The sequence below is a fragment of the Pyxicephalus adspersus genome, chromosome 4, assembly GCF_032062135.1.
Source record: "Pyxicephalus adspersus chromosome 4, UCB_Pads_2.0, whole genome shotgun sequence".
Classification (NCBI taxonomy): Eukaryota; Metazoa; Chordata; class Amphibia; order Anura; family Pyxicephalidae; genus Pyxicephalus; species Pyxicephalus adspersus.
In genome coordinates, this window is record NC_092861.1 from 113,476,937 (window position 1) to 113,498,009 (window position 21,073).

The 21,073-nt window shown below is 36.8% G+C and overlaps 1 protein-coding gene and 1 long non-coding RNA gene across 2 annotated transcripts in view; one reads left to right on the top strand and one right to left on the bottom strand.

Moving 5' to 3' along the window:
- KIF26B (kinesin family member 26B) overlaps positions 1-21,073 on the top strand; it is a 215,765-nt gene that overhangs the window by 137,786 nt on the left and 56,906 nt on the right. The gene's annotated exons all lie outside the window — the stretch shown is intronic.
- LOC140330118 (uncharacterized) lies at positions 3,613-5,943 on the bottom strand. The gene is made up of 3 exons (XR_011920631.1): positions 5,808-5,943; positions 5,024-5,109; positions 3,613-3,772 (listed from the first exon to the last, which is right to left on the bottom strand). It is a non-coding gene; the product is annotated as an uncharacterized lncRNA (long non-coding RNA).

The following is a 21,073-nucleotide window of genomic DNA, read 5'->3' on the forward strand; positions in this document are numbered from 1 at the left end:
GCTTGTTTCACCTGCATGGAGAGCTTCTTTGACCGCTTGTTGTCTGTTCAAAGCAAAATCTTCCACATATAAGCACCCCCTCCCCTTTCTCAAATTCAACTCCAGGCCTTTTATATGCTTAATGGATAATGACATAATGAAGGAATTGCCCGCACCAGCCCATGAAATAGCCTTTGAGTCTATTGTCCAATTACTTTTGAGCCCCTGAAATGAAGTGAGTGTGTAAAACAAAAGGCTTTAGTTCTCCACCTTTTTATGCAATCTTTTTGTTCAACCCAAAATGTATATATGTATATATATATATATATATATATATATATATATATATATATACATTTCCTAGGTAAACAGTGACAAAATGGCTAAAAGCTTTAGAAGGCTACATGCAGCATGTGGGGGCATCTGTAGGTACCACCACTTAATACCTACAGCAGGTTGCCCCTTTGAGCTTTATTAAAAATAATAGGAGCCCTTAGAAAAGAGAACCTGTTTACTAAAGATCAGAAAATAGTTATGTAAATAGTCAAAGCATGATTCATTTATGCAAGTAAGTAAAGTTGAAAAATTAAATGTCTCTGTTTCAGCAGTGAATTCTAATTAGTTGCTATAGGATACTGCACAAAATCTGTACTGAAACGGATGGCTGCTCATCTTAATAAACTGTCCTGAAATTCTAGTTTTCTGGTTAGCATGCTGATCTAGAGTCTTCAGTATTTTAAGTATCATCATTGTCTTGAAAGAAGTCTGCAGATCAGGATTATGTTCTTCAGTCTGCTTTGATTGCTGTTCATCGCAGGTCAGTAGCTCAAAGTATGTTTTTTGAAAGTGAGGAAAATTACTATTTTAGACAGTGGTTGCCAGAACCTTAGTCCCTATTAGAAGAAATCTCTTCACCTATTACTTCAATGATAATTTTAAAATGTAATATTTCTCTTCATTTTGGCTTCAGTGACAGAGGTCTTTGGGACTAATAGAGGATGATTTCTCCAATAGGAAGCAAAGATCACAGGGACACATAATTCATGGAAACTTAGCAGAGCATCTATCAGTTCACCATTCTATTCAAAACTTAAAGAAAAAGTTTTACACTTAAAAACCATGGCAGAGACAATGACTGTATATAATATGCAGTATCCTAAAGCAACTAATCAGCTATTAGGTTGCTGTAATCAGATGATAATAACGTAAATTGGTAGCTGGAGATTATTTAAATAATCTCTAGCATTATGCTTCTCCACATTTTCCCCTATAGGTTCCTGACAGCTGCACAGAACCACCCTTTGTAAATAAACAGAAGATTGAATGCCATATTGACAACTGAAGCCAGCATCTGCGTTGGGAAAAGGCTAATCGTCCAACAGAAAGACATGCATGGCTTGTCTTTCCTCTTTATGCCTCCTTGATTGAGACAAGATGAGCTTGCTGGCCTGGACAGCAGCTAATTTTGCTAGAACAATTTCCTCGGGGAATGGCTTTTATCCGCAAAGGATGACAAGTGTGGCAAATTGCTTACAAAGCCGCAGACCTAAAGGCCTCTTTGAGAGCTCTCAGCTTTTTCCGATCCTTGCAGTGGAACAGTGTTCTAGTTAAATCTGTGAACAATAGTTCTTCTTGTTCGTTAGCCATTAAACACATACTTCATCATTAAGATAGTGGGAAAAGGTTAACTGGATGCTATTAACTTCACAATCTTTTGCACTGTGTATAGTTTATATAATATAACATCTCTATTCAGCTCTGCCTACGCATTGCCAGTTTTTCCACCTCTGCTTTTCCAAGTTTTCAACTTTTTACCCTGAACGTTTTCTTTGAAGTTGCACTTGATGGACATGTAACACTAAGATATTGTCATCTATTTGAAACTGTGCAGGAACAGAATGAAGCGAAGCAAAAGGGCACATGAAAGAGTAAAATGAGTTTGGTTTCTAATGAAAAAAAAAACATGAAACAAGATAAATAAATGTATAAAATATATGGCAGCCGTCTGCTCAGTGACGCAAAGTACTGAAGCAGGAGAGTTAACAACCAGGCAACCAGGATTTTTAAAAAAAGGAGAATTCAGCAATGACGTCTATTCTAGCATGGAAAAACAAGTTGAGCTTGGTAAAGAAACTTTAGCATCCAACTCTTCCAGGATGGCCCAACGCCTGGTTTTCAGCTGATCATAAAAATGTAGGTGTCTCCTTAAGGACAACCTTATGAGAGAAGATGAGCATGATCTGCATAAAACTCTGGGAGCTTCCTTGGTTCCCTTTTAAAGCAGAAGGAAGCACAAAGTTACTTTTGCTCCCACACTCCTTTCCCTAAAAGAGCAAATGACTTGCTTGGCCTTCAAGAGTTCTCCAAAACCAATGTTCAGTATTGGAAACACTTTGTTTTTTTCTTTCTTTCATTTTATCCCAGCTGGCTATGACAAAAAACTCCACAAAAAGTTCCACAATAAAAAATTGCGAGCAGGCAGATATGTCGTTGCAGGAAAGACAGGTGATGTCCCTTCTACAATAAAACCTTCCTAATTGCTTGTTTGCTTTTTGTAAAGATCACTGAGCTATACTTGTGCAGCTTAATGTGTGATGATGTATTTCTCAGTGCCCACCTGGGCTGCCAAGAATGAACGAACTCCTGTGCACATGGGCAGCTCATTAGTTTGGTAAAACAATTCTACATTTTTTAATTTTTCAAATTTTTCATACTTTAGACTTCTCGATTCTTTGTTCTTTGTCTTCTAGCAGCAGTTTGATTTCCTAAAGGCATAAAGGGCCTTATTTATTTAGGCTCTACTACTCTGGAGAGGATACACTTTCATTAGTGAATGTGGGAGATCCAGCAAACCTGTAATAGATCAGGTCCAGGATTCAAGACATTTGCTAACATATAGCAAATGGCTTTTAAGAAATCCATTCCAGGTTTGCTGGATCCCCTTCACTGATAAAAGTGTATCATTTCCAGCCTTGCAGAGTTTTAATAAATCAGGGCCAAAGAATGTGACTTTAGCTTTTTTATTATTATTAATATTATTATTATTATTAATATTATTATTATTAATAAACAGGATTTATAAAGCGCCAACATATTAGGCAGCGCTGTACAATAAATAGGGGGTTGCAAATGACGGACGAATACAGACAGTGACACAGGAGGAGAGGACCCTGCCCCAAAGAGCTTAAAATCTAGAAGGTGGGGGAAGTAACACACAATAGGAGGGGAGATATGTAGTGGTGGGAGGTAGTGACGGTTTCAAAAGACAGAAGAAGATGGGTAGGCAAGTTTGAAAAAACGGGTTTTGAGTGCTCTTTTAAATGAGCAGAAAGTAGGAGCAAGCCAAATAGGATGAGTAAGACCATTCCAGAGAATCGCAGAAGCTCTAAAAAAGTCTTGTAGCCGTCCGTGTGCAGCATTCATAATAGATTGTAGAGGAGAGAGTGGGGTTAGCTTAGTGAAGAAATGATACACATTGCAATTATCCATCATTATTTTATTTGTTAAATTTTTCTTACATTTCCTTTTTATTGCGTATTATTTTTGTAATGCGCCTGGGCACACAAACCACAGCCAACTCCAAGAATCCTTTTGTCAAGCTTTATTTGTAGTCAAAAAACAAGGCTAAGGTTAATCACAGATGATCAGTCCGATATGCGTAGTACAGAAGGGTAAGGCAAAGGCAGGTCAGGAACAATCCGAGGTCAGGCCAGGGAGCAGGCAAGAGTAGTCACAAACAATCCAAGGTCAGGGCAGGCGGAGTTCAGGCAGAATCAGGTATCAAACTGGGGTGCTATTGGTAACGACACAACAGGTTAATATACACTAACACAGAGAACGTACCCAAGCACACTGTACTCACAGAGGCTTATAGCGGGCAATGGTGTTCAGGACAGGTTCTCCTTAAATGGCCAGAGTGCCCAATGACCTTGCGCCACCTGGCGCCATTTGATGGGAGGATAACTGAATTCAAACTATGTCCCGCCCCGCGGGAAGGCAGCCGAGTGCCTCGCCCCCGGGGGGTACAAGAGGCACGCGTGGTAGCTGGAAAGGTAAGTTCCTTACAATTTTATTGTGTATTATATGCGTAATATTGTGCATTCAAATTAAAACTATTCCACATTAGTCACTAAGATAAGTGGACATGGGCTTATTTTTGCGAATAAAAATTCAACCGTGTTGATTTCAAGCGTGAAGTGGCTGAAATATGAACACACTTTATCAACCAATAAATAGGAGTAAAATATAGAATTCCACAATTGATAACTGTATGTACACCAATTATTGTGAAATGTATTAAAATTCACAATCAATCTCATCTATATTGTCTAAGAATAATGAATTATACAATAGTTTCATTCAGGATAAGAAACAGATTTCTAGATCCTGGTAAAATAAGTTCATAAAAATGTATATCACTTTATTTTTCATTCATTGTAAAAGAAATGTCTATAGGTGTCAGAAAAATATATATAATATAAAATGTAGATAAATATATATTTTTCTACATTATGTCAATATTATCTAAATGAAATTTGCTTGCATTTTTATCATAATCGGTATCTATCTAGTGGCTTAGACTTTGATGTTAATATTAGAAAGCTTAATCATTCTTTCCATGGTAATTACAGGTTTCAATGAACAGTAATCAGTGCTTAATGGAAAACGTGGCCACAAAGCTGAATGAACCATGGTTTGCTGCCTATGGCAACTGTTCCCAGGCTAAGCCAATTAGTGTCCTGGGGATGGTTTGCGCTATTCTATGCACACATTTTAAAATGCTGAAATATGTCATAATATTTAATACATCATCAAGGGTACCTTGTTCATTTAGAGGCCCCCACTTGCTTTATTTTGCATTCTGTTTAATGTTTGATTAATGTATTAAAGCCTGATGTTTGAAGTGTACCTAACCTACAAATATATTTTTATCACATAGATGTGAATCTTACTAATTTTTCTAGTTTTCACTTGGAGGTCTTGCTATTAACGCAGGTGACAACACTCACCTTATACTAAACTTACTATATACCTTATCTCTTACCTTACTTGGTACATACGGAAGGTCAGCATTGTCACAATAGGTCAAGAAGTATTAGTCCTACAGAAGTTCCTCATCGTCTTCATAGCCTACAGAGAGGATGGTCTTTATTTTATACATTATTTGATAACATTTTTAACAGTTTATGATAATACTGCAAAGTGCACAGGACAACACTGGCTTTCAACATATGTTTCAAATAGTCAAAGACCGAAAAGTGATGCTTATTGATAGTGTATACAGATATAAAAGACAAAATAAATTACACTCTAAAATGTATCCATTAAAGAGATGTTAGGCTAGCCATGCATGACACAACTTCTATTTCATCACTTTTCAGTTTTATTATTTATTAGATATAAATGTCAACCATCCATTGAAAATCAATCATACTACCATACACCACAATCAATACACAGTCAATTCTTTAGTAGAGATTTGTTGTAATCGTTCAGTACACAAATCGATCCCTATATTTTTACTAGATTTTCTCTCAATTTTTGAAGATAAGTATATGTGCTCTCTAAAATTCAACAGAATAAAATTTAATTAAGAGATCTCAAAAAACTTTCAGATATTTGTACTATCAATAGAAATCTACTGATGTGGTTACCGGTAGTTGAGGTTTTTTGATTTTGTACTTAATATTAATCACTTTTGGAAGATCAGGAATAAAGAATCATTTATTTGGTTGATTCTTTAAAAGAATCTAATTGATCAAATTGAAATGCAATTGAAATCATAAGTTAAATGGGAAAATTCACCAATTAACAGCCAGCCCAAGTACCTCCATTTGACTTGGTATCCTCCTTATTAAGTCCCTGTGCAGCTGCATTCTTAGTGAAAAAGGACGAAGCCGAGTGGCAGAGTGATGGTTTTAAAACTGCTTCTGCTTTGCAGTTCAGACACAGGCTCCAGATGGGTCCATGACAGCCTAGGCTAAGAAAAGTTGTTAGATGATTGCAACTGTCATTTGGCCTGGAAGACTGAGAACAACTAGTGATGGAAGGGAAAGACTGCATGTGATTTATTTGAGATATCTTCCTATTTGAGCTTTTAATAACCTGTACTTTTTTCACTGCCCTTTGCATTGGTATTTTATATACAGTAATAAAAGTTTAGAGATGTGGTCTCTGATCCGTGGGAAATTTGTACCCTAGATTTTCTGTTAAGGTAAAAGTATTATTTTTGGATCCTACAGAGGTATATAAAATAGACTACTAATGAGACTCTGTTGTTCAGCAAAAGAACAGACTTAAAGCAGAACTAAACAAAAAAAACCTACTCACCTTCACTACCGCAGAGGCCCTGATTGTTCGGGCATTGTCCTCATTTGGGCCCTGTACTGTCCTGTAATCCACTTTTGTCCCTGTGCGGAGAGAGCGCCGGATGCTGCCATCTTCCTCCTTCTTCCTTCTTGTGGCTTCGCCACCCCATCTCGCACTGCACAAGTGCAAGATCAAGTAATGTAGCCTGCTGAAAATTGAAAAAAAGACTGTGCATTTTTCTTTCCATTACAAGAAAAAGCCCCTTCTACGCATGCCCAATCTCGGAGCAGCCCAGAGCCACCTGGGATGTATGGCGTATGTATCCCAGGAGGCGCCAAGCTCCCATTAAAGACAGGATGGGAGGGGCTTCACTTTTTTTGTTTTAAAGAGTTTAAAAAAATAATTTCACTTTACATAAAAGGGTTGTCAACCCTTTATGTAAAGTAAAAATATGGGATGGAATCACAGGACATGGTGGGGGTAATATAAAGTCTTCCTCTTGGAGGAGGTGCAGAATGCTTTTCATTCCAATTTTTATATCAATGACAGCATCTCCATAGGACGTACTATTTTATCACTACCTTGCACAGCTCCATTTCCTGATTTGCTCATTAGACACCTCACTGAAACTAAGTTATTGCCATCTTAAGGCTTTTTTTTAATCCAAATAGCTAAAAAATCAATAAACAAATACGAGTGGTATAATGATCTGTGCAGCGATGCCTTTACAGAATGGCAAAATCAATGTTAGCACAAAAAAGAGCAAATAATGAGCATTAATGAAAATAGCGCAGTTTTTTTTACCTAAAAAATATTCTTTAGGAGTAGATAATAAAAATCAAAGTGAAATAGTCAAATGGTAATAAAAATAGACAAACGGTAACTGAAGCACACAGCTGATTTATATTCAGTAATATCAAAAGCGAACTGGTAAGTGTCATTTAGTTGCCCCTGTTTGACCCCTTTCACATCTGCACTTTTTGGGTGCCGTGCAGATGTGGTATGTTAGACAAAGTCCTGCTTGCTGCTTCCAGCCAAATGAACATTACATAACATACACAGAGTTCATTGGTAACACATGTAAAACAAACCACACACATTCAATAGACAGCACCTAAAACATACAGATGTGAATGGAATTTTTGTCTGTAATACCAGATACAACTATTGGACTGTATTTCAACTTGGATAGGCTGCTACATAAATGTCATAAAAAAGAGGTTTTTTTTTTACATTTATACATTTATCTACTAATACAAAGTAAAGCCAAAAAATAAATTATGTTTTTCGTTTTAATTAGATGGTAGCCGCATTTGTTTTCTCTTGCAAGAGTACATACATACTCTGCAAGTATTTTATGTAATAAATTTGGAAAGCAGAAGGCATTTGTAGTTTAAAAAAAGAACAGCTTAGGGTGACAGTGCTGCTTCTTAAAAGGCAGTAAATAGGCTACGCACGCACGCTAGACTTTTGTTGTTGGAGAGGAACTTTTGCGAGCCTTTCCAGGGAAAAATGACTAAAAGATGCATAAACATGCACTGTTCATAGGGCAGCATTCTGCTGTATGGAGAGGGGAGGGGGGAGAACAAGCAAGCGACACCCCACTGCGATCTCTCCCCTTCACTTGTAGAATGGTCATTCGTGGATCCGCCAGGATGGATCCATGAACGACTTTGGACGCCCCCTGTACACATGTCAGATTCTCGTCCGATACTAGCCCTGAATCGATAATTGGGCAGGAATCATCTGATGTATGTACGTAGCTTTAGTTGCATCTCAGTGCTACTAATCTGCAGTGTCTTTGCATCTACTTCCTGTCTATATGCATATACTCTAACAATGGCTGCATGAGTTTTCTCAAGGACGAGACTGCTAAAAATTATTAGTGAACTGTGCCTACACAATATGTATTAAAATACCCACGTACCCCCCTACAAAATCCTTGTGACAGGGTGGCAATGCAGAAGCCTGAATAAAAGACAGGGCAGCATATTGTGAGTCAATAAGAACTGCCCAATTAGGTGAGGACTTGGAAAAAGAAGATTTTAGTCACTTGTTTTTGCTATACTTCAGCAGCACCCAAGCTATCAGTCAGCTGTAGAAGATTTGATTTTGTCTCCTGTTGTTAGCTGATGGCAGATGCTGTATCATGGGAATTGAGTTTATTCCCCACCAGGATCTTTGATGGCAAAATGCAGCTCTGCACAAAAAACTTGAACTGTCAGTGCAATGATCAGTATTACAGACATTGACTCCAAATATATTGTACTTTGGGCGTAAAAGTTATACAGTTTACAGGTTAAAATGTAATATCTTTTCTTGGAGCCCTACAAATGTTTAAGAATAATGGGAGTTTTAATACACCGCATACCACACAGCATGCTATGAATCTTCCTATTATAACTGAACTCTTCTGAATGACTATAAATGGAATGTCACCACGTTTTTGTACAGCTATTGTGCTGCAGCTGTTCAGGAGCACAGTGCTACAATTCACATGTTTTGTAAGTCAGAACGAATCCATGTTCATTTCATAAAACTAACATTAAATCAGATTTCTGCAGGTGATCTGTAAAATTTCAAAATGTATTAGCAATACTCAACAAAATCCAATAGTGAGACCATTGACATTCATTAAAGTATATCTAGTTAAAACCATTTAATTCCATTTAATTCTTGTTTTTAATTATATTTGGGGCTCAATTATTGGGATTTTCCCCCACTTGCTGTCCTGGTGAAAATGTTACCAGCCAGATAATAGGAGGTAACTTTAAAACGACACCGATAGAAATAAATATTCTTTTTTAATGCAATAAGGGAAGGCTAAAACCACTATCAGTTTTTCATATATTTCCCTTGACCTGGTTATATATATATATATATATATATATATATATATATATATATCTCAATATATTTATATATATATTGTTCCCCTACCTAATAAGGGAAGGTAAATTGCTCTGAGCTGCAAATAGCCCAGAAAGCCTAACAGAAGTCATAGTTCTTCCCCCACTCCATCCAGAACTAGAAATCAGTGTTTTGCCTAATATACATCTTATTGGACAAATAGCTTTATTCATTAAATATTGCAAGGTACAAATTGCAAACTACTGCTGATTTTTGCTTTGAAACCTTTCGTCTAAACTTTAGGGCTGATGGATTGGGATGTAAAATGTTTGTGTCAGTTGTAGATAATTATGCCTCTTTGTCTAATGAAGTATGATGCTAGGTTTTTGGAATACATGTTTTGCTTTTTTTAGGGGGTAAAGTGGATCTGCTGACAAGAATGGTAGCCCATGCAGTGTGAAACAAGTGCATACCTATGATATTGAGGTTTTAGGGTGGAGTTTTTTTGAGATATGGGTGTTTATGGAATTTGCGGGGGATTTACGTTTTGTATTTTCATTGTTTGAAATGAACAGTTTGCGATCCCTAAAAACTAATTTTTCATATTTGAAACAAAACCACCATGGGTGGGCACCACTCTCCTACCTAGAAGACTCACATAGACCCTCAGATTATAGCATTGATCAGCTCTGAGTTTGAGTTAACCATCTTCCATAAGCAAAATCATGGTTATGCCATATTCATCCCTCAGTGGGTATAATGTTGCTTTATAGATGTTCAAACTAGTGGTTCCCATTAAATATCTCTCCAAAACCCTATCATTGGCTTTTTCTTATAACTCCCTGGTCTTTGGTGGTTTGTGTATAAATATGTTATAATTATGAGTCGGTATGTTTATTTCACTATAGGATATAGCAGAGTTTATTAGGAAATTTCCTAGCAAAACAAGTGCATACTTATAGAATCAACATTTTTGTTTTACTTGAGCTAATTTTCTGGACTATGATCTGATTTTATGGCCTTTGGTTCTGTATACAATTTATGAAGAATTCCTTAGAAGACACATAAAGTATTTATTTGTTCCTTTCCCTATTGGAGTCTAGGAACTTACAAAATAACTAATACGCAATGCACAATGACAGCCCTGCCCCTGGCTATTGTGTCTTTCCCCCTTTGGGTGCCAGCTTTTCCTGGCCACATGTATACAGGGTCCCTACAAATGGGAGTGCACGCTAAGTTTCAAACTTGCAATCAACATTTTTGTTCACAACACAACTTTACTTTGCAAGTGCAAGAATGATGCTTGGTGCTGTGACCTTAGGATAGCTGTAAGACAGAGAAAAATATCATATGACAATCACTGAAGCTCTTTAATGACATTGCAGCTGCCAAGTGTTTTTTGAGTCCCTGCATATTGGTATTTGTTCTTTAGCGTGTACTAGGCAAGTGTACTTCCATGCCTCAACATAACACAAACATACAGCAAACAGTCTGTTTGCTGTATTGTTCTTTGTGCCATACAAAATCATATTGTAGAAAGTAATGTGCACGGTATTAAAATAATTTAAAAAAGTTATTGAACATTAATTTACAGTAGTCTCTGATATTCAATCCGTGTTGGCACAATAGGTTTTAGTCTCTTTGTATTAGGTGAGCAAATAAATTTATAACATCCAGTTGTCTAATCACTTCGGCTGTAGCCAAAAATGTTCAGTTATTGCCTCAAAAACACAATTTCAGTAATTGTAAAACAAGCATGACTGAAAATTGAGCAAAGGCAAATAACTGGTTGGTGAGAAATAGGCATTTATCACTGGCATTACTTACTCTGAGATTGTGCAACTTGGTGCTGCAGGGTAAATGAACAATGATGGGAGATTTTCCCAGTTGGAGTTGTCCGGTCCCTGGGCAGGACAGAATGAAGTTTTATATTTTCAGTAAAAGATAGCTGCAGGATATCCATCTAGGCCCTTGATAAATGGTTTTGACATTTTCCCCAGACATAACATGTAAGACAGGCCTTTTTATTCTCCAGTGGTGAAGTCTGCATTATTGATCAGGCGCAGTTTGTTAAAGGTTGCTGGAAGAACCATGCCTGCCTTTGTAAAACAAGATTATATTTCTTTTTTTTTTTAAGTAACATTTTATAGCACCTATTTTGAGGGGGGTTGGGAAATTTTAGATGTTTACTGTTTCAAAATTAGGCTATTTTTTCTTAGTAGTAAGTTAATATTACATTATTATTGTTACACAGTATTTATATAGCGCCATCATATTACACAGCGCTGTATAAAGTTTATAGTCATGTCACTAGCTGTCCCCCAAAGGTGCTCACAATCTAATGTTCCTACCTCAGTCATATATCTTTAATACAGTCCTAGGTCAATTTTGGAGGGAAGCCAATTAACCTAACTGCATGGTTTTTGGAATGTGGGAGGAAACCGGAGCACTCGGAGGAAACCCACGCAGACACGGGGAGAACCTGCAAACTTCATGCAGATATGTGTCCTGGCCGGGATTCGAAACGAGGACCTAGCGCTGCAAAGGCCAGAGTGCTAACCACTGAGCCACTGTGCTCCCCCATTATGGCTTGCTTTTATAATATGAATGCAATTAAATGCACTACATGTTTGACAGAGATGGTAAGCTAATGCTTGAACATTTTGACACACAATTTTAGTACCTTTTACATTGTGGCCCTCTTTTGGCTCATTTACATTATTGATGCATATATTCCATTATATGATTAAACACACATGGTATTGTAACTGAGGGCAGCACACAGAACATGCTTTGGTGCACTGGGTTCAATGTTGAACAACACAAATGAACAAACATACCTTACCAATGCACTACAGTGCAACGTAGAACAACATATGGCCTACAATATTGTGCGGTGTGCTTTAAATTTACAACATGTACTACATTTTTGTGCAATGTACTCCACTGCACAGACCATTAATATTAATGACTCACCAAATAAAACCCAGCAATGCATCCAATTCCACACTCACTCTCACTACATCCATATGCAATTTCCGCTTGCTGTCAATGCACCTACATCTAATTCCCAGCTTGCTCTCAATGCAGTTCCCCAAACAACACTGCTGCATTGTGTACACACTTCCCATCTTAGTCCCATTGTGCCGAACTAAGCTCATTCATTCAGCAAGTCATTACTTGACTACTTGCTTCCATTGCACAAACATCATGCCCAATATCATCACTTTCCTGATCAGCACCACAGTATCACTTTATACTATGTACTTCCCTGCTGTGCCGCTGCAATGGCGTTCACTTCCTCACTTACCCCTCCTGCACTGCTGCATACTTTATTTGTTTCAGCCACTACCGCTTGTTGCTGTTGCTGTGATGCTGTCTTAAAACCAATGCAATGACTGAGACAGACCTTGTAAAAAAGGAAGGATGCTTGAAGTGACAACAACATGGTGCTTTGTAGAAGTTAGGAAAACAGAAGTCGAAGTCACCTGCATGCCATGTACAGGATTCTTGCTTTATTGTAAAAGCACTGTCACAGCATGTTGAAAAGCCAACTTTTTGGTCCCTTCCATAGTTACCATTATGTTACCTCGAAGAATGGGCCCTGCACTCGCCTAAAGGTTGGCCTTTTTTTTATATTCAACAAGCATACACAAGTATTTTCAGACATGAATTTATTGAAACTTGAATAAAAATAAATTAAAATGACTAATTTAGAACAATGTAGATCGTGGTACATTTCTATATTGTAGGTAATGATGATGTGTATGCTTTACTACAGTTACAAATTTTTTTCTGCATATGGCCTATTTCAGAAAAGACAATACAGAGTATCATCAACATTATAATAAAGCCTGTCAATCAAGGTTATTATGGGGTATAAATATATTTTCTCTTCTTATGCCGAACTGCAGCTGTAAATTTACAAACAAAGCTTTTTATAGCCCCATTAAATTTGCATGTTCCTTGGCATTTAGTGTCTTCATTTTTCCTTGTGCATAAAGCATAAATAATTGTAAATACAAATTTATTAGGTGCTTTTGTTTAGAACAATGGAACATATTTCTGGCAAGAAATCGGTTTTGACTTATCTATAGAAGCACCTTTAACACGATTTGCTAATATCCCACTATGCAAATTTGTAAATAATTATTAAAAAAATTAATGAGATTTGGAAACAAATGTCTAGTGTATATAACTTGTATAGATATCAATTATAAAATGCAAAGCATCGGATTTAACAGATTAGAAAATATATCAGTTTAGCATTATGAATTTGAAGAAGCTTCACCTAAATACACACAATTAAATACAATGGCAAATAAACTCAAATCACAAAGCTTTACCACAAGGGTAAGGATGTGACTTCACATCTCATTAGACTCTTTTATTTTAACAAATTCAGCCTGATGTGTAATAAAAGCTAAATAGCAAACTAAATGACAAACTCCCTCCCTCATTTCTACCTACCAATTCCCTTTCATCGCCTTGCTGGCATGAAAAACATATATATCTATCCACCTAATGCCATGGTCACTGGACACTCTAGAGCAGCATTTCCCAAACTTTTTGACATCAGGGAAGCCTTGAAAATACTTTGGGGGCTTCGGGGGAACTTATGCCATAATATATTTACAGCTGATTGTATAATAGTACAGTGGTCAATAAAAAGTATGCCTACAACATTGTCAGTGGAAAGTAGGTCACATTTACAGAAAGATCTTTGGTACCACTTAAATTGACCTGAGAGGCACTAATTGCTCACCGCTCAGGATCCCCTAGCTCTGGTGGATCCCTAGTTGTTAAACACTGCTCTTGAAGTTATTCCACATTTGGGGTTCTTCCCTAACTGGCCACCTCATTTCCTGTTTGCAAAACCATGTATTAGCTCTCTTTTAGCAAGGAAAATTGAAAAGCTCTTTAAAGCCATTAAAGTTGAGAAGTCTCCGTAAGGGGACTGTTGGGGTCTGTAGTGTGGACCTTGTACTGGATCAGCAGTTCCCCCTACACCCAAAAAAAAGCTAGCAAAACACCTGAGCAACATGTTTAGGTGGTTATATCTTGCTTCTTAAAGTAAAAAAACTAAACCCCTGCAGAATGGGTTAGAGTATGTAGAGATAGTTTGGGGGTGGCTTTTTTCTCTTCTCTTTTCTTGTTGATAGGAGTTTAGCTGTAAAGCTGCAGAGCTTCTTCTGATTTCCTGTTTTCACAGAACTAGTTAAATTTAGCACTGTCAGCTAAGACTTGTCACCCATCAGCAGATTAATTTTTTTTCTGCTAAAACATGTGTCAGGTCTGTTTTATTTGAAAGGTTTGATGTACTATGTAATACAGGAAATACCTTTGGAAGGTTTCAAGATAAAAGGCTTCCTTTTTACATCCTAAATGTCTGATAAATTTTGGTAAAGAAGACATAGAAGGGGGGGGGGGGGGATGGTTAAAAAAGAAATCCCTCTCTAATTGTTTGCCTTTGTTGTTAAAGCAATGATTACCTGGGGGTCAGTTAAGGAACCCACAATTTTACAAATTTATCACTGTCACTTAGTGGCAAACATTTTTACACTCCCCCCTAGCCCACATTCTTTCTTAGCTGGGGTAAAAGTTTTATAGTTCAATTCTGTCCTTTATCTTGAGCCTTACACAGCATCACTATTGTTTGGGAATATGTTTCTTGGGAACAATGCTTTTTTGCATGGGTTTTGTTATTTATCTTACTGCTCAGTTGTTTGTGACCTGTTTCAGATGTACTTAATGTATCCCCTAAAGGTATGTGCATTAAGGCATACAGATTTTGTACACTTTGGACACGTGGATAGCAGCATTACTGACTTACAATAAAGGAATATTTTTTTTTAATATTATTATTATTTTAACTTAAAAGAGTTCATTAACAACTGTACACTACATTGAAATTGACTGTTTTTGTATATTTTAGGATTACAAAAGGAATGTTTTTGAAACCTACAGAATTTTAATTGCAATAAATACAGTGGTATTTGACATAGCATCAGCCTGTCTAGAACAGCACTTTTGAAGGAAAGCAGAAAGGTTTTCCTAACTTGAACCTCAGCTCTGTAACCAGAAGAGAACTACTCACTTCAGTCATTATTTATGTCAAATGAAATGGTCACAGGAATATAACTGCCTCTTTCATAAGAATGTTGGCTCAAACTGAAAGGTTGTTTGTATGAACTTTACTTATTAGATAGACAGACAGTCTAGGAAAGTGATATCCCTCTCTCTGTGGTCTATATAAGCTTAAGATTTATCAACTCGGTTTGTAAAAACGAAAGTTTGTAGGGCATATATTTATTGCAAGTGTCTGCAGTATTGATTGAAGGTTCCTGATTGGTAAGGGATATTTATATGGAAGGCTTTTAAACAGAAACACTGAAATTTTCTGAGTTTCATATACCTGAATGAGATCTTTGTCCATGCAGTTTGTTTTCAGTCTTTTGCTTTGGATACTTCTAGTTTCCTATATTAAAATAGTAAAATATTTTTCTGTGTCATTTTTCTTCAGTTGTTTATTACTGTAGTTTTATTGATTTAAATAAGGACATTTAGGAGCACATTATGGTTATATCTGTATACTATGTACATCTGACAATCTGAAAATTTGTAGTACAGTATTATTATAAGCTAAATCACAGGCAAAGTTTGTGTTGATCAACAAAACCTTTCTGGTAGTATTGCAGGATACACAAGCAGAAGGCAGGAACAAGGGTACACTTGGAGCAGGGTAATGTAATAAGATGCAAATAATTGAGATGTTATAGAAGACAATAAACAACACTAACCATACAGGACATGAAGCAAGAGGATGTGTAAGGATAATTTGCAATCTAATTTGGAATGTAAAAGTACAGGGAATAAAAGAAAATAGATAAAAAGTTTATGGTACTAAACTCCAGTAGGATGTTTTAATATCCTGCTGTTTAAATAGCATAAGGTAAAACTTTCAGTAAGGTCACTTAGAGATCAGAAAACAGAATGCAAGGGGTTGAGCAGACAACATAGTGAGGGTGTGGGCACTGACAGTACATACAAAGGCATAACAACACGGAGGTATTACAGAGGTTCCATGCTTTGAATGGTGGAAATTGTCATCCAATCGGGAAAAAAAACTGCTTTTTGCTATGATGTGATTCTGTATCAACAATTATGAAAGAAACACCTTTCTATTAAAGGTGAATGGTAACTGAGGCTAATTATTTGAAAATAGCCCTGATGAAACATCATGGCCCTATGGGCTTCCTGAGATTGTATAAGCCAGTAAAGGTAAATCCATTAAAGGGAGACCCAGATCTGGGGGTTGAAATCTTTTCCTGTTTCACATAAGCAGTAAAACAGGTCTTCAGTAAATGTTCTTAAGTGGTTGATAGGGGGGGGGCATGAGGCACTGGATTTAGTACAAAGATCCGTCTTAAATGTAGCCTAATGAGAAGAGGGAAAGTTGAGTATTAGTCCCCTGGACATAGTTGACTGCGTCCTATTAAACAGGTGCAAGCCGGTATGTGTCTACAGAGCCATAGAGTTGTGTCTAAGGTGCCCCCCTCAGAGAACCAGCTGAGTAGTGCAGAATGTAACTTTTATGCATTACGTTTTTAAAACACCTGGTGGTATAAAAAAAGGCACCTTTAAAAAGGTGTGTGTAATATCTGGTATTTACCTTTACATGTCTACCAGCCACTTCTTACAAACAAGTGCCCAAATCAACCCTGGCTTTGAAAGCACAGAAGGTAATATTTTTTTTTAAACATTCTTTATTTAAAATTTTAAAAACAGGGTACAATAAAAACGGGAAGGGATGCAAAATATCGCCGGATTGGAATTAAATCACATAAACAGGCATATATTGACATAACAACCATAATAATATTCCAATCATGTTAGTGCAAAGTTATAACAACAATAATACACTAAAAATTAAAAAGTGCAAGTAAAAAAAAACAGAAAAGGCAACTGTAATTAAATAGCAAAACAAAATAGTATACGGGGGGGAGGTTGGGACACAAAGGGAAGGGGGCGGGGGAGAGAGTAAGAGGAAAAGTACACCGGATGAGGGGTCTCTCCTAAAGGAAAAACTATAAGTATGAGAACCAAACTTAGAATTCGGTTAGAGGAAGCAAGGTCTCGGTATTCGGTAGTAAGCATAAATTGTGACCAGTAATACCAGGTATAAGCCACCTTCCTGCCAGTGCCCCTCACAGTGGAGGTAAGATCCTAGGTACAATGGATTTCATTAACTTTACTCAACCACAATCCAATCGTGGGTGGAGTCGGATTTTGCCAGCTAGCAGCAATGCAGGAAAGGGCAGCCACAATAAGATGCCTGACGACCGAGCTTTTGTATGCCTTCCTTGAAAATGAGTTTTGTTGAAGAAGGATATATGAAGCAGCGTGCCTTTCTCCGTCTGACACCGCCAACAACGGTCTGAAACCTCTGGGAAAATGCGATGCAGTTTCTCAGGGGTGAGCAGAAGGTAATATTTTAACTCCTGTATACAATATTTAGAAATCTGCTCCATCCCTACATTACAATTTGTTATTGTCAGCACAGGGACATTTGTATACAAAGCAATAACTGTAAAAGAAGAGTGAATAATTTCACCTCTTTAGTGGCTGGTGTGATGAAATACCACCAATTTTGCAGTTCTTCTACTATAGGTAGAGGCATTACTATACATGGACTGGCAGAAAAGTATATAAAGAGTATAACATTTTTTTTTACAGGTATGCATTTGGTTGCAAGTGGCTGTGAGGTTACTTTACAAATAATTTGTCATTGGGGAGTGGGGCAGGGGCAATTTTTAGACATTGCTCTGGCTTTTGATAAACTATTAGCAATTGTCCACACTTGCATGTTCCATCCTTTACTTTTCTATTGTATAGTAAAGCTACACATCAGGTATTGTTGGAATGTGTAGTGCCAGGGCTTTAATCTGGCTTCAATACTCTGAGTCACAGACCAAGAAAAAGCATGCTGTAAGTGTTACAAAAGTGTCAGAATTCCTTATCTCTACATTTGTTTCAGGTTAGAGATTAAGAAAACATTGAAGCTTTCTGAAGATTAGCCAGGGAGCCATCACAATGGATAGAAACACAAAGAAGAATTTCATAGAAGAAAAAGCAGTGGTAGCTCTGTACTTTTATTGTATAACAAAATAACTTTATAGCAGAAATCTGGCTATTTACAGCTATATACAGCCAAATTAAGTGTTTTCAACTGTCAGCAGTTCTTGTGATTCACATACGCCTTTATAATGCATTTATAATATTCAAAATCATTTTTTGCTGGTGCCTTGATGGGTGAATGTCATTATTTGCATGCATACAGCTCTAGATGACACCACATGATAATGAACTTCCATAAAAGTAGTAAAGGGCTAGATGATGTTGAACGTTCCCTAAACAGGAGACTGCAGCAAGTCAGAAAGTGTGACTTTTATGTGACTAATGCACATTGTAAGCAGCTCAGAGTTCAGTAAAATCAGAGCAAACAATTTCAGTACAATAGTGGAGCCTGCACAGTTGTGCACAAGACTTACACAAGCTTAAACATTATTTTGGCTTTAACATGCAGATATTTGTTTAATACTATAGTAGTTATAGATGAAATTAACTTTTAAATATTTAAATTGTTATTAAGAGTTCATATAATTTACTGCTGTGGAGTTTTTTGAGTCTGTATAGATCTTTGAATAATACTCCAGGTTTCTGAATTTACAGCATTGTTCAGCTATTTACTGCCAAAGGTCTGTGTCTCAGTAGGCCATGCTATCATTTTCTTTTATGTCTACTGAGCGTGAAAAAACTTTGATCTATTACTGTAGCCTAGAAAATTTTTCATTATTTTATGTGTTTGGGTTATATGTTTCTCTTTTTGTCAAATGCATTCTTGAGACACGGTTTCAACTTGCCTATTCTTCTCTTCCCTATTTTTCTTTATTTTTTCACCTATTTTATGTATGAAAAAGATTCCTTGTGTTTGCAGCTGTAGCTATTTTTACATTAGTCATTGTAACATATCAGCTCTTGCTTTCAGGCTTCATTGATAGTGGTAACTTTTAACATGCTGTGCTGTGAACGTAAAATTTCTTCTTTTGTTCAGCAAAGTGAAAACCCACTTTCACAAATGTTAATTCTGTACAGCAGAGACAAGATAAAAATTTCTTGTGGATATAAAATATGATGTTATAACTCGATTCATAATAACCTAAAGTTTGATAAGTAATTAAGTTCACTAGTTTATTCTTGGTGTCCCACTTCCCTTTCCCACTACTAAGTACCAGGTCCCAGCCACTAAGTTTTACCACAAAATCTGCAAAACTGTAGGTACTAGATGCAGAATTCCCACTTGTTTTTCTGGCTATAGTTATCACTAGGTAGGGCATCTTACACATAGGTGGCCATGGCTAGTTAGCAAAATTGTACAAAATGTTGCTGTGGCTGCACAGCATTTCTTCTGACCCCTTGACAATTGTTAGAATCTCTAGTGTGAGGATTGACTTTCCACATGGTTTTCAGATAGCATTATATTGAGACAATGGGCCTGATTTATGAAAGCTCTCTGAGGCTGGAGAGGATACATTTTCATCAGTGAAGCTGGGTGATCTGGCAAACCTGGAATGGATTTTTTCAAAGTAATTTGCTGTTTGCTAGCAAATGTTTTGAATCCTGGACTAGATCAATTCCAGGTTTGCTGGATCACCTAGCTTCACTGATGAAAGTGTATTCTCTCCAGCCTTGGAGAGCTTTCATAAATTACACCCAACCACCTAATCTCACTACTAAGCCAATAATTGTATTATCCATATCTTTTAACATTTTAAAATAATATTATATTTAATATAATTTGACATTTTATATAAAGCACTGAAATATAGCACAACGTACGTCTTGTCTAAAAGGTCTGTTGGCATAAAGAAAGTTAAAAAGCTTCAGATTTTTTACTGTTGTTCATATATTTTAATTTTTTTTTAATACGGGAATGTCTATCATGTTTCAAAGACCTTGCAACTCCATAATGCTGACTTGTTTAGTTTGGTTTTTGAGTTTTGCACAGTGTTCATATATTTTGCGATTCCTAGGAGAACTGTAACCTCTTCTGCCACCTTGAGATATAAAAGCACTTAAATAATGACAGCAGGTGACCAGAAACCTTGAGGAGGAATAATCAGACCTGCCTATTTGTGCTTTCATCAGTAAATCACTTTCCTTGAGAAAACTTTGATTACTTCTGACTTGAGAGAGATTATTTAGTCTTCACAGTAGGTTTCCACATTTCTCGGTTTGGAAATATGACTTACTGGAGCATTCCAATAATTCCCTTTAGAACTGAAAGTTTAACCTGAAGTGAACTATCTACCTAAACTATCATTGTACTAGGCAAGATGTTTTTTAATTTATCATCTGTTACTTCATTTTTTTGTGGAAAGGCAGGGACTAATGATACCTATCAGTAAGGACATATGGAGAGCTCTAAAAAACAAACAAGGCTCTGCAAATTAGGGCAAAGAGGGTAAAAAAAACTTCATAGTAGACTCACTCTTATACATGATTTGATCTGTCTGAATATTGAATTAAAATGTGAAACAAAATAATAATTTTCAGACATACATAAGAAAAAAGCTATCAAAACAAGTATGAAACTAAATAGTTACTATACCTAGGTAGGAATAGAAGGACTGGAAACCTTGGGTTTGGCTTGCAGACATCTGTGGGTTAAGTAAGTGATTGTCAGGCATGGTAAATGGGGTAGGTATTCCAAAAGTTTGTTCTGGAAGACTGCCAGGTGCTGTGATTGCAGGTCTGAACTCTGTGCAGTTGGCTATATAAACCAAGTGCATGTCTTTCTCTTTAACGTCATGTACCACAGTCTAGTGTTCTCCCCAGCCCCTTTTAGCTGAGCACACCACCCAGCACTTTTCCG